This window comes from Trichomycterus rosablanca, chromosome 18 (genome assembly GCF_030014385.1).
Source record: "Trichomycterus rosablanca isolate fTriRos1 chromosome 18, fTriRos1.hap1, whole genome shotgun sequence".
Lineage (NCBI taxonomy): Eukaryota > Metazoa > Chordata > Actinopteri > Siluriformes > Trichomycteridae > Trichomycterus > Trichomycterus rosablanca.
Window position 1 is genome coordinate 14,203,867 of NC_086005.1, and position 13,945 is coordinate 14,217,811.

Below are 13,945 nucleotides of genomic sequence, written 5' to 3' on the forward strand. Positions count from 1 at the left end.
CATGATGTCAGAAGATGAGAAAGAACAGAGTGCATTGAAAACAATTATTATTATTATTATTATTATAAAGGTAAATGTGCAGCAGAGGAACATATTCTGCTGTTTTTACTCCATTTTACCACCTCATGCTGTGTTTCCAGTTGGTAAAAATACCACCCTGATCAGTGCACTTATTAAGTCCAGCATGGTGCATTGTTCTGACTCTAACCGAGCGCATTTAGGGTTTGTGGAACACACTTAAGAATCGATTGTGTAAACCCCAAAGGGACAGAACACATTCATTATGCAAGCATAGGGCAGTGGTAGCTCAGCGGTTAAGGTACTTGACTAAGAATCAGAAGGCTGCTGGATTAAGCCCCACTGCAACCAAGTTGCCACTGTTGGGCCCCTGAGCAAGGCTCTTAGCTCTCAATTGATTGAATTGTATTCAATGTTAATTGAAAGTCGCTTTGGACATAAAGCGACTGCTAAATGTCGAAAATGTAAATGCATATACAGTGAACATTCTCATTGTACTGCAGTATGGAAAAGTCTATACTGCCTGTATGTACTAAAGTCTATACGGGTCCTTTCAGTGTGGAGCATGTTCTTACCGTGTCTATGTGGGTTTCTGTCATGGTCCAAAGACATGCAAGTGAGGTGAATTGAAGATACAAAAATTGTCCATGACTGTGTTTGACATTGAACTTGTGAATTGATGAACTGGTGAATGTTGTGTAATGGACTAAAATGTAACAACTAAAATGTAACAATACTTTTCTTGGTTGGTCAGGACTAAGGGAACCAAACTACAAGTACAAATACAAACTTAGACTGTATTTTCAGGTTGTGAAAAAACAGTAAAAGCCAGGGTCTCTCATGGTACCGTGGTGATTTATGGCACATATGTGAGGGCATTCTTTTTTAGCGGGGTTCATGCTTATTTTAACATGACAGCACCAAGCCACATTCTGCATGTGTTATAACAGCATGTCTGCATAATCAGAAAATACTATCAGTATTGCTTGTTAAATTCCCACATCGATGCAAAAATTCTTCCAGTCATAAGTAGTAAAAGCATATGAGCAGAGTGTCCAGCAATGTTCTTTCTAATAAGAAAAATCAAGACCAGAGAATTTTTTAAGCAATTTTTTATGTCCTTACCCAAATGAATTGCCTCCTAAGTGTGTCACTCCACAGACTAAACGCTTCTGCCTCCTGCCACGAGGAACGCCGAGGCAGTGGAGATTTATGGTACCTCAGCCTTTGATATCTGGCACGGCCGACCTTACATAGGGAAACAATCAAGCACAAACTAGAAGTATGCTTCATAACTTTGTTCAGCAAAGTTCATGTCACCCTGTCAATGTGCGGGGGTGTTTGTGACGTGTATCTATGTCTGTTCATCTTCTGCTTTTATAAAGGGTGCTGTTCGAAGTATTAGCTCAATGTCTTACACCATGTGCCAGTAACAGAGCACTTTATGTGCTGGAAAAGCGGTTGGAGCTTCCATTAGGTGAATAACAAATGAGGCATGCAATTTAAATGCTTTATTTTTACACTATGATGTATAGCTAGATTAGTTTGTTTGGAACAGTGTGATGATGGGCTCTTTAGGTCATGCGACTGAAGTCATATAAGTCACAACCACTTACAGAGGTAAATGTCAAAAATAAATACAGACAATGCAAAACACAAAAATGAGCTGAGACTTGGGAACTTTGGGAACCCACTGGGTACAACAATGTTTAACGTTTGGGTCAGAAATTATTACCACAATAAAAATTTGTGTTCTCTTTCTACCCCAGGCACTGTTAACTGGCTAATAAACAAATAATATTGACCATGGACATTTAACCAATAAAGATAATAAGGCATCTTTACTTGCCTGTCAGTCAAAGACAATCAAGTGAAAATACATAAGCCCACCAATGCTGAGATCTCAATCTCTCGAGTTCAAATCTAAGCTCTACTATCAGCTGGCGGGGCGCTTGCACAGACACACGAATGGCTGTGTGTCTATAAGAGGCAGATTTGTCATAACTGCTGCTCTAATCAGTCTCCACTAATTGGGAAAAAATGGTAAAATAAATGGCAGATGTTGCATGAAAGGAACCATTTTTTTGTGGGTTTGTCAGTGACCATGTGTTCCACATCCTGCGTTTATGTTCAGAATATCCATATAACAAGTTATTACCAGCACAACAATCAGCATTTTCTTTAATTGAAACATTGCACATTGTGTGTCTTTATCAGTCTTCTTATAGCTCTTAACATCACACACTCAAAGGCACATGACAGCTAGCTTTTGATTATTCAGAAATCAATTTTGTCAAACAAATCAGAACTTGTTTTAAATAGTTCTTAGCCTCATCTATAGAAGCTGCCCCCTCTATCATAAAAACTGAAAAAAGTTATTGGAATCAAAGATGAGAAGAATTTTCATGGCACATTAGGAAGGAAACCTGTCAGTTCACTACACTGAAACATATTTATTTAGATAAGCCTCTTTGCTGCCCTTGTATTTTTGAATACATGTAGTCAGTGACTTGGCCAGGTCCTCAAGGACTCAGTTTTCCTAACTTGTTTTTTCAAATCAGGATTTATTTAATTTTCTGCCTTGAGAGGACACTTGGCATCATATTAATAAGCTCATGTCACAAATTGTATTTTTACCATATTTGAATAGTTTTGCCAATTGTTTCCTGAAACCTAGCAGGGAATTTTGAAATGAAGCTTAACTGTAATTAGCAAAGAAGTTCATTAAAGTTTACAGTTCTACTTCTGTGGGGTTGTTTTCATGTTCTTGTTAGATATTCTAGCAGGCTTAACAGACTGTTATACAGTATATTTTAGCAGCTGTGGTTGTTATAGTAATTCAACATAAAAATGCCTTTCTCATTAAAAAATAGTGAATTCAGGAAGATTTTTGGTCATATTGAATCTGGTGCTAGACTGTACAGGGGTGTCCAGCAGCCATATGTGTACTGGGAGAGTGAAGTGTCCAGCAGCTCCCATTGAGGGTGTTGTGGGTTCCCAGAGTGCACAGAGAAATATGTATATATCCAAATAGTTGCAGAGAAAAAGTAATAGGCATATTAAAGTATGTCCTTCAAGTAAAGGATCATTGTTTAATATGTGGAACTGCCTGTAAAAGCAGCCACAACGGTTTGGCTTGCTCTGTACAAAACAATCATTTAGTCTAAAAGCAAAGTACTTCCAAACTACATATGTGCCTCCTTTTTTCAAATGTGCTTAAATCCTTGTTTCTTTGTTTTTTTCCACATTTAGTCTGACAGCACTCATTCTGTTTCTCAGGCTAACAGCTAACGTGTTCTGACGTGCTAGGCATGTTATTGCGGCATTTTGCGGTGTGTTTATCGTAAGAAGTCATATTCACATTTACATTTTCAGCATTTAGCAGACGCTTCTATCCAAAGCGACTAACAGTGCTGCTGTGTATATATTGTCTAAGCATTTGAAGGTTAAGAGCGTTGTTTAGGGGCCCAACAGTGGCAACCTGGCAGTGAGGCTTGAAACAGCGACTTTTCGATTATTAGTCCAGGCTACAACTTTCGGCATTTAGCAGATGCTTTTATCCAAAGCGACTTACAGTACTATGACAGTGGGTGTGCTCAAAAAGCTAGGGAGCTCTCTACATAGGCAGCATTTTACGTCATCCTGTGCGCACTCCCGAGAAGGAGGCTGTTCGAAATCCTAGATGCCTTAAAATCCTCACTACTGAGGCATCTTAACATTTCAATGTTATTTTGACTCAAGAACGAGTGAGCATCCGACGCTGCCTTAGTGATCAAGGCAATCCCAGAATTCATTGCGGGTTGGGTGCTCTTCACTACAGAAAAATAGACATGGCTGACGGTGCGGACAAACGAATGGAGTTATTTTCAAACGTAAATAAAATATTACTGATTTTTAACTTGTATAAACTTGTACCGAGTGTTTTTATTTGCAAGTTCGGGCTTGTCAGGAAATGCAACCGTTATCGGTACATGAAGGGAGGCTATATTGACATGTTAGCGTGCTGTGCTGCCTTAATCCATTGGTTTTAATGGCAAGATGCTAAATGCTAAACGCGAAACCCGATGGAATCGCTGTCCAAGTAGTGCGTTCGAATAACCTGCCTTATAAGTCATTGACTTATTAGAATCCTCTCTACTGGAGCAGCTGCTTGTGTAGACAGTAAGACAGCAAGATAGTTCCCTAGGTTTTCGAACACACCCAATGTATTGTATAAGCAGTTGAGGGTTAAGGGCCTTGCTCAAAGGCTCAATAGTGACAACCTGGCAGTGATGGGGCTCAAAACCCGCGGCCTTTAAATGACTAGTCCAGTTCCTTAACCATTAGGCTACAACTGCCCTCATATCACGATACTGATAAAAATTTATTAATCGTGCAGCCCTAAAAGAGAACAATGTAGGATATGTAAAACAGACAGCTGCAGCATCAGATGCCACAGCTGCAATATTTCACTAAAGACTGCTAGTAGCACAGCATTCCCTTGTGCAGTCTAATGCAAACCGGTTGATTGTTTTGTTAGACAGAAGACTCCATCATCTGGAAACATTTGAAGGTTGAGAGGCCTCAGTTTAGAAAAGGTTGGATTATATGCCAGGTTCCAAGATGATAATAAGGTGTTGGCCTAGAAAAGATTACTTCTCTTCCTCCCACTGACAACTGTGAGTCATTTGTGAATTGTTGATTGTCGGTGTGCTTGGAATAGTTACTGGTGGAAAATAACTGTTTGGAGGTCTTTATTGGATAAGGGTTCCTAGGCTTAATTCACTGAATTTGCCAGTCAACATACCAGACTCATTAATGGCGTCACAAGACTGTTAAGTTGATCCGAGAGGAATTCCTACTAATACGTTTGAAAACAGTTTTTGTGTTTTTGCCACATGAGGATTTTCAGTGTGTTTTTCCTGTTTACCATTTGTTTTCATACTCAAAGTAGGTAGTGGGGGCACAGTGGTGCGGTTGGTAGCCCTATCGCCTCACAGCATGAGGGTCTGGGTTTGATTCCACAGCCGTACAATCAGGGTCCTTTCAGTATGGAGTTTACATGTTCTCCCTTTGTTTGCATAGGTTTCCTTCCACAGTCCAATGACATGGAGTCAGACCAATTGTTACTAAAAAGTTACTAAACACAGCCCTAAGTGTGTGTTTGTGAATATGTGTTTGTTTGCCCCGTGATAGACTGTCCGGGGTGTTTCCTGCCAATGAATCAGACCCATTGCGACCCTAAACAGGATGAATGAGTAAATTACAGCAGTTATAGCCTAGTGGTTAAGGTACTGGACTAGTAATCCAAAGGTCGCTGGTTCAAGTCACACCACTGCCAGGTTGTCACTGTTGGGCCCTTGAGCAAGGCCCTTAACCCTCAGTTGCTTAGACAATATACTGTCACAGAACTGTTAGTCGCTTTGTATAAAAGTGTCTGGTAAATGTAAATAAATTAAATTATTAATTAATGAAAATAGGTAGTTGTATGCATAGTGCATGTAGATAGCTTAGCGCTTAAGGTCCTGGTGTTATTAAGGTTGCTAGTTCAAACTCCACCACCACCATGTTTCGAACATTGGGTCTCTAATCAAGACCTTAACCCTCATCTGCTTGCAGTTATTAATCACTTTGGATAAAAGCAACTGCTCAATGCAGTAATTGTAAATGCAAATTCAGTTATGTTTCCTTCTCTGTCTGCTGTTGTTTACAAACATCTACAAAGTTGAATCAGTTTATCTGGACACGGTTTTGTTGTTGAGATACGTTTCGTCACTCATCCAAGTGACTTCTTCAGTCTGAGCTTTGCATAACGAACAAGACCAAAGCCGGCCCATTGCATAACAATGGATCCGGTGATCAGGTCCATATGCAAATCACAATGACCATTAATTACAGTGGCCTTGTGTGCCTTTCTCATTTGATTAGTGTATCAATCTACTACTCTGGGCTCCAATCACGGCATTGTAGGATGGTGATAGATGTACACTTAGCCCCCCACTCAGTTCATGGATGGTCGTTCCCTCTTCACATTTACAAGCACCACTGAGGTTGTTTTGGGTTATTTACTTGATCACATTTCATCAGTTTTTATCAGGGTTGGAGTGTCTAACACTCAGATCATGATGATGCTTCTGTTAGTCAACATGCTAAGTATTAGTCACTGTTTGTTATAGAACTGGGAGTTACGTGCTAACTTCTCAGAAGGCTTTGTTTTCTTCCAAAAAGGCATTTTTGATTAATGCACTTTGTAGAACCAGTAGAAAAAGTGGGTGTTTAAAAATGCTGTTTTAAAGAGGCGAAGATAAATTACAGTACAAAAGAACTGTTCTCAGCATAACTGTATGTCTTGTCTATGCCTTAGAAATCTAAAAAGTGCTCACTAGACCTTTTTAAGAATTGACTAGCTGGATGTTAAACAATATTCCTACTGCTTACACTTACAGTACTCTTGCTTTTCTGTATAATTAGTGTACTGTATACTTACGGTATTCTGTTTATTTATTGTATTAAGCTTTACACGTCAAGTCAAATCTATTTATATAGCGCTTTTTACAATGAACATTGTCTCAAAGCAACTTTACAGAATCCAGGACTAACAGACAAAAAAAAAACCTATTAAGCAAGCCGAGGGATAGTGGCAAGGAAAAACTCCCTTAAAATTACAGGAAGAAACCTTGAGAGGAACCAGACTCAGCAGGGACCCATCCTCTTTGGGTGGCCTGGAGAATACTTTAAATAAATAGGATTTACACAAAACATACAAACACAAAATTAAATTGAACTGAAAGTTGTAACTAGCAGAAAATAATTGGAGTTCTTCATTGTTCAGTCAGGTCTGTGATAAAGTCTGTTGTAAGTTCTGGACATTTTAGGTGCAAACACGCCAGGTGCCCATCCCATCTAGTAGGAGCAGCATTGTTGGCACTGCAGTCTCGACTTGCAGTCTTTAACCTCGAGAGGGTAAACAGGTTTCCATCAGATCCACCTTGGGGTAAAACTGTGTTTCATGTGGTGTAACTAATTTATTTGTTTTAATGTATTTCCTCCTACACCATTCAGACTAAGCTGTGTTGTCGCTGACTAAAAGATAACACAGATACTGTAGTGTATCGAAGGCGAACAAATTCATACAGACCCGCACATCAGTGCAAATCGTAAAGGGGGAAGGGGGTCATCTTGTTCCACTTTTAGTTAGCCTCCCCTCTTCTTCAGGCTCTCCCTTTTCTTTGATAATTGCAATTAATCTGCTTGTTTTCAGAGAACAGGATATCCAGTCTCTTTGGGCTGATGAGAGCAGGGCAGGGACAGACAGGGAGGATGAATTACTTCAAGCTGCTGGCTGACGTGACGTTAGCCTGGAAGGTCTCACACTCAGAAAGCCGTGGAGCACTCACTTCCTGCTATTAGAGGTAGAGATAGAGGAAGATGGGGAGTGGTGAGTAGAATAATGGAGGAAGAGCGGCGAGCAGAGATGGTCTGGAATCTAATTTCGCAAGCTCTGGGCTGTGTAATCAAATTGGGCTGGTGCTGGTGTTCCATATTTTATGTGCAGACTAGAAACACATATAGGTCTGAGAGAAAGGTTAAAAATCTTGTTGACCACTAGATGATGCATCTGATACGTCTGATACATTTCATGCGTTTCAGTTGTTATAAGGAGAATAGAGATTTATTTTGTCCTGTTAATGAGAGTAAGGACTTAGAAAACATTGCTTTCTGATTACTAAATTGCCGAGCTACAGAGCATGTTGCTGATAATACAGTAAATATGTTGTTGTTACATTTCAGCTCATTTAGTGGACAGATTTGCCAAAGAAATGCAATTTACTATGATATAGCGAGTAATCAGAGCAGATAGAGGGCAGATAAAACAGAGTTGTGCCCAGAGACCCAAACCTATTGATCTGTGCTTCGATCTACTTAGAGTACAATTATCTTTATGTTATTGGTATTTAATGTTTATTATAAATTGGTTTGTCAGACTTTTTTAAATGATCAGAATAAATATGGTCAATTTAGTTATTCCAGTGTTATAATGTACACTGATCAGCCATAACATTAAAACCACCTCCTTGTTTCTACACTCACTGTTCATTTTATCAGCTGTAGTTTTACAATTACTGACTGTAGTCTATTTTTTTTCTCTACATATCTTTTTTAGCCTGCTTTCACCCTTTTCTTCAATGGTCAGGACCCCCACAGGACCACCACAGAGCAGGTATAATTTAGGTGGTGGATCATTCTCAGCACTGCAGTGACAATGACATGGTGGTGGTGTGTTAGTGTGTGTTGTGCTGGTATGAGTGGATAAGACACAGCAGCGCTGCTGGAGTTTTTAAATACCGTGTCCACTCACTGTCCACTCTATTAGACACTCCTACCTAGTTGGTCCGCCTTGTAGATGTAAAGTCAGAGACGATCACTCATCTATTGCTGCTGTTTGAGTTGGTCATCTTCTAGACCTTCATCAGTGGTCACAGGACGCTGCCCACGGGGCGCTGTTGGCTGGATATGTTTTTGGTTGGTGGACTATTCTCAGTCCACCAGGGACAGTGAGGGGTTTAAAACCTCCAGCAGCGCTGCTGTGTCTGATCCACTCATACCAGCACAACACACACTAACTCACCACCACCATGTCAGTGTCACTGCAGTGCTGAGAATGATCCACCACCCAAATAATACCTGCTCTGAGTGGTCCTGGGAGATTCCTGACCATTAAAGAACAGCATGAAGGGGGGCTAACAAAGCATGTAGAGAAACAGATGGACTACAGTCAGTAATTGTAGAACTACAAAGTGCTTCTATATGATAAGGGGAGCTGATAAACTGGACCGTGAGTGTAGAAACAAGGAGGTGGTTTTAATGTTGTGGCTGATCAGTGTAAGTGCCTACAGTTACTAATACCAACAAAAACGTACAAAATTGTAAGCTATTTAAAAATGTAGCTAATAATAATAATTATTATTATTATATGTGATGGATTGGCATTCTGTTCAGGGTATGTTCCTCAATTGTGCCCAGTGATTTAGGGAAGACAAGTTGTGTTCTGACCCTGACATGAACAAAACCAAATGATAATAATAATAATAATCACTTTATATATTCATGTTGTGTCATTGCACTCACTGTATTTGTTATAAAATTGTTACTGTCCAAAGAACTACTTGTTTGCTACAGGACGCTCAAATTTCGCAGTGGAAGCTTTTGCTTACCCAATACTGCTAGAATCCAGGCACTGAATCCCCAACAGTACAGTTGGCCATTTATTTGTTTGTTTATTAGGATTTTAACGTCATGTTTTACACTCTTTGGTTACATTCATGACAGGAACGGTAGTTACTCATCACACAAGGTTCATCAGTTTGCACAAGGTTATATGCTATACAAGCTTATCACTGAGCAGTGATAGCTCAGTGGTTAAGGTACTGGACTAGTAGACAGAAGGTTGCCGGTTCAAGCCCCACCACCACCAAGTTGCCACTGTTGGGTCCCTGAGCAAGGCCCTTAACCCTCAATTGCTCATCGTGTTCAGCTCATTGTGTAAGTCGCTTTGGATAAAAGCGTCTGCTAAATGCTGAAAATGTAAATGTTATATCAAACACAGTCATGGACAATTTAGTGTCTCCAATTCACCTCACCTGCATGTCTTTGGACTGTGGGAGGAAACCAAGGCACCCGGGGGAAACCCACGCAGACACGGGGAGAACATGCAAACTCTACACAGAAAGGACCCGGACCGCCCCACCTGGGGATCAAACCCAGGAACTTCTAATTGGGCATTTACATACATATATGATTGACTTTGTCTAGATGGGAAGGCCAAGGCCACATGATGGATTGGCATCCTGTACTGGGTGTGTTACTACATTGCACCCAGGGATTCCAGGAAAGCCAGACCCACCCCAACCCTGATCAGGATAAAGAAGTGGTCAATATTAAAATGATTAAGAAGATGAACTACTTTAGTTAATTAGTGTCTTCAAATATAACTGACACTAATATACTGTGTATATATACTGTATATATACAGTGTATCACAAAAGTGAGTACACCCCTCACATTTCTGCAGATATTTAAGTATATCTTTTCATGGGACAACACTGACAAAATGACACTTTGACACAATGAAAAGTAGTCTGTGTGCAGCTTATATAACAGTGTAAATTTATTCTTCCCTCAAAATAACTCAATATACAGCCATAAATGTCTAAACCACCGGCAACAAAAGTGAGTACACCCCTAAGAGACTACACCCCTAAATGTCCAAATTGAGCACTGCTTGTCATTTTCCCTCCAAAATGTCATGTGACTCGTTAGTGTTACTAGGTCTCAGGTGTGCATAGGGAGCAGGTGTGTTCAATTTAGTAGTACAGCTCTCACACTCTCTCATACTGGTCACTGAAAGTTCCAACATGGCACCTCATGGCAAAGAACTCTCTGAGGATCTTAAAAGACGAATTGTTGCGCTACATGAAGATGGCCAAGGCTACAAGAAGATTGCCAACACCCTGAAACTGAGCTGCAGCACAGTGGCCAAGATCATCCAGCGTTTTAAAAGAGCAGGGTCCACTCAGAACAGACCTCGCGTTGGTCGTCCAAAGAAGCTGAGTGCACGTGCTCAGCGTCACATCCAACTGCTGTCTTTGAAAGATAGGCGCAGGAGTGCTGTCAGCATTGCTGCAGAGATTGAAAAAGTGGGGGGTCAGCCTGTCAGTGCTCAGACCATACGCCGCACACTACATCAAATTGGTCTGCATGGCTGTCACCCCAGAAGGAAGCCTCTTCTGAAGTCTCTACACAAGAAAGCCCGCAAACAGTTTGCTGAAGACATGTCAACAAAGGACATGGATTACTGGAACCATGTCCTATGGTCTGATGAGACCAAGATTAATTTGTTTGGTTCAGATGGTCTCAAGCATGTGTGGCGGCAATCAGGTGAGGAGTACAAAGATAAGTGTGTCATGCCTACAGTCAAGCATGGTGGTGGGAATGCCATGGTCTGGGGCTGCATGAGTGCAGCAGGTGTTGGGGAGTTACATTTCATTGAGGGACACATGAACTCCAATATGTACTGTGAAATACTGAAGCAGAGCATGATCCCCTCCCTCCGGAAACTGGGTCGCAGGGCAGTGTTCCAGCATGATAATGACCCCAAACACACCTCTAAGATGACCACTGCTTTATTAAAGAGGCTGAGGGTAAAGGTGATGGACTGGCCAAGCATGTCTCCAGACCTAAACCCAATAGAACATCTTTGGGGCATCCTCAAGCGGAAGGTGGAGGAGCGCAAAGTCTCGAATATCCGCCAGCTCCGTGATGTCGTCATGGAGGAGTGGAAAAGCATTCCAGTGGCAACCTGTGAAGCTCTGGTAAACTCCATGCCCAGGAGAGTTAAGGCAGTTCTGGGAAATAATGGTGGCCACACAAAATATTGACACTTCAGGAACTTTCACTAAGGGGTGTACTCACTTTTGTTGCCGGTGGTTTAGACATTAATGGCTGTATATTGAGTTATTTTGAGGGAAGAATAAATTTACACTGTTATATAAGCTGCACACAGACTACTTTTCATTGTGTCAAAGTGTCATTTTGTCAGTGTTGTCCCATGAAAAGATATACTTAAATATCTGCAGAAATGTGAGGGGTGTACTCACTTTTGTGATACACTGTATATATAACACACCAATAGTCATGAACAATTTTCAACCTGATTAAGTAGTTTTCTATCATATAGACAATCTATCTATGGTCTGTGATACTTAAAGACATTCAACTCAAACAACCAAAACGTAATTCATATAAAAATATTCACTCAACTTGGTTAATTTGTTAGTCATAAACTGATCTATACCTGATGTTACTAGATTATTTACAGCTGCATATTTATAGTGCTAATAACGTAGCTATTTTAAATTAATTTTCCGTGCAAAAAAGAAAATGACTTGTAGATCGCAATGTTTAAATCCAGTTATTTTTTGTGCTAATGACTTCTATACATTTGCATGTCAAACAAATCAGGGCTAGAAACTGTATACCTAAAGAATACTGGGTAGAAACATTTGAGTGCAGAGTAATAATTTCACTGTACAGCGTAACAGCGTTTGTTTCTCTGTGTGTATGACCATAAAGTCTCTTAAATCTTGATCCTTGAAAATAGTATTACTACTTACAAGCTGTTTGATTTAAAAAGCACTATAACATAACTTACAGCAGGTACCTTATGAGGTGGGAAAATATGGGCAAATCAATTGCTCCCATTCTGCTAAAAACGGACATGGTTACATTTTAACGACTTCTATAATAATATTTCCCCTGTTAGCAGTGGGGCACCTGTGGGGGTGATACAAAGCTGCTCCATGCTTTTACTATTAGCCTCTTAGATTTGTCTCCACACAAAGACACACTTTTGCTCTGGGTTATATCAGACCTCGCATAGGTCACCAGGGTTTCTCTGCCAGTCCAGGACAAGGATTCCTCTGGATGTCACTGAAGGAGCATTATATGGAGGGGGATATCCTCTCAGTTGCTTGAATTTACATGATTTAAAAAAAGTTTTAAACCAAGAGAGTACATCTTTATTAGGGCACCATTCTTTTACATTAACCTTGTTTTAATGCATGTTAAAAAGAAGAAAGGAAAGGTCAGTGGGCTTATCACCTCTTTGTCGGTGCAACAACCCTTACTGTCTGGTTGAGGCACTTGCACAAATGGTGAAGGACTACTTGGGGTATAACACATTTCTCCTTGTGTAAAGGCTCTTTGTAGGAAAATCCTTTCCACTCGATGGGTAGTATGTGCACTATGTTGTGTTCCTCCTTGGCCAGCATGGATGTCCTGAATGTAATGACAATGCAATGGACTGGGAGGTAGTTGACTTGACATTTATAAATATATATATATTTATATATATATATACACTGATCAGCCAACCACCTCCTTGTTTCTATCTACACTCACTGTCCATTTTATCAGCTCCCCTTACCATATGGAAGCACTTTGAAGTTCTACAATTACTGACTGTAGTCCATCTGTTTCTCTACATACTCTTTTTAACCTGCTATCACCCTGTTCTTCAATGGTCAGGACCCCCACAGAACCACCACAGAGCAGGTATTATTTAGGTGGTGGATCATTCTCAGCACTGACATGGTGGTGGTGTGTTAGAGTGTGTTGTGCTGGTATGAGTGGATCAGACACAGCAGCGCTGCTGGAGATTGTACATACCGTGTCCACTCACTGTCCACTCTATTAGACACTCCTACCTAGTTGGTCCACCTTGTAGATGTAAAGTCAGGGATGATCGCTCATATATTGCTGCTGTTTGAGTTGGTCATCTTCTAGACCTTCATCAGTGGTCACAGTGGATCAGTGGATTTTAGAGACATCAATAGAGGTGAGGAACATTTTAAAGAACCCCAGTGTTCCTTACATAGCTCTACATGTAACTAAAGCTCAGGAAATAGGATACAGCTGTGTATATGTGCCAACGATTGTGCATTCAGACCCATGGAATAATTGATTCATGTCTTATCATTTTGGGTCTATTTGCAAGTTCCCTCCAGAATTTGTATATTCTCCGTGTAGGTATCTATGATCCAGTGTAGGCATTTCTCCCCAGCATCTGATTGATGGACAGGTAGCAATCCAGATGTTTGTGTTTTTCCGTCCAGTCTTAAAGTCAGTACAGGTGTGTAGCAGTGGGACTTCAGAGCATGGTAGAGTGTGAAGATTAAACGAAGCCTTCTGTTTATAGAAAGTGATGTGTGATAATAATGGGAAGCTTACAGAGCAACTCTGATGCAGAGCATGTTTACAGGAGCTGTCAGAGAGTAGATCTGCCCAGACTCCAGACCCAAAGCTCCCTTTCTCTTTTTCACCATTAACCAGGTTACTTTGTGCTGTATTAAAAACATTTCTCAGTCACAGAAGTATGACCAAATGAACA

At 40.5% G+C, this 13,945-nt stretch overlaps 1 protein-coding gene across 3 annotated transcripts in view; it reads left to right on the forward strand.

Annotated features, from left to right (window-relative positions):
* The window catches only part of bmpr1bb (bone morphogenetic protein receptor, type IBb), a 151,434-nt gene that overhangs the window by 6,835 nt on the left and 130,654 nt on the right, over positions 1-13,945 (forward strand). For 2 of the 3 annotated variants that reach the window (XM_063013959.1, XM_063013958.1), the window contains exon 3: positions 7,259-7,435. The exons of the other annotated variant lie outside the window; for it this stretch is intronic. The gene's annotated coding sequence lies outside the window, so the exon portion shown is untranslated. The remainder of the gene's footprint in view (positions 1-7,258; positions 7,436-13,945) is intronic. 3 annotated transcript variants of the gene reach the window in all.